We start from the raw sequence: 902 nt of genomic DNA on the forward strand, positions 1-902 counted from the left end.
TGGTGTTCTCTCATTCACAAAAGTCAGTTCTACTCATTCCACTACTGAAGCCAATGGCAGTGAACGGTTCCTACTGAGTAAATTTTCCCATGTTCTTCCCAATGGGCAAAGAGGTGAAGTCAATGGCTACAGCGTACCAAGAAGGGAAAACCGAGGCAGTAACTCCAGATTTACCCACAAAACAAATTAGTAGTGGCACCGCTGATGTTGTTAATATCAAGGAGGTGGATTATAGGGATGATAAAGTCTAGCAAATGGAATCGAATGAAAGGTGGGTGGAGAAAGGGAGAAAGATCAAGATCAGCGAAGAAACACGGCATCCGGTGTACATAGCGGTGAGGAAACATAAATGGGGAGAGTGGGTATCAGAAATAAGAGAACCCAAGAAGAAATCTTGCATCTATGTTGGCTCTTTCTCCACCCCAGAAATGGCAGTTCGTGCACACGATGTGGCCGCTTGGTGTTTGAAAGGCCACTCGGCATTTCTCAATCTCCCGGAAACTCTCAATCATCTTCCTCGCCCCACATCTAACGCAGCGAGAATTATACATACAGTTGCAGTGGCTGCAACCTTCGTTAATCCACCTATTACTTCTCAAACTTCTCTTAAGTCTTTGGATATGCAGGAAAAGGTAGAGGTTATTGAGACATATAATAATCAGAGCGAGGATTTTCCCAAGCGTGACTAGACAACATTTCTTACAAACAATGGCCGAGGGTTTTCTTCATGAACCTGCACCTTATGATATGCCTCACAACCAATTTTTCAGTTCAGATGAATTCGACAAAAAATATAGCAGAGCTGGTGAATTATTTCTGTGGCAATCTTCTCAGTGAACAGTATTGGTAATTGTCTGTGGAAATGTGATATTTTATCAAACATTTAAGCCCAGTTTAGTTAC

At 42.4% G+C, this 902-nt stretch overlaps 1 pseudogene; it reads left to right on the forward strand.

Moving 5' to 3' along the window:
• The first annotated feature begins 254 nt into the window (after positions 1–254).
• LOC149166089 (ethylene-responsive transcription factor ERF023 pseudogene) lies at positions 255–689 on the forward strand (annotated as a pseudogene).
• Positions 690–902: the final 213 nt, after the last annotated feature.

This window comes from Pinus tabuliformis, chromosome 5_1 (genome assembly GCF_031772625.1).
Source record: "Pinus tabuliformis cultivar Carrire ecotype Pingquan chromosome 5_1, CPIR1, whole genome shotgun sequence".
Classification (NCBI taxonomy): Eukaryota; Viridiplantae; Streptophyta; class Pinopsida; order Pinales; family Pinaceae; genus Pinus; species Pinus tabuliformis.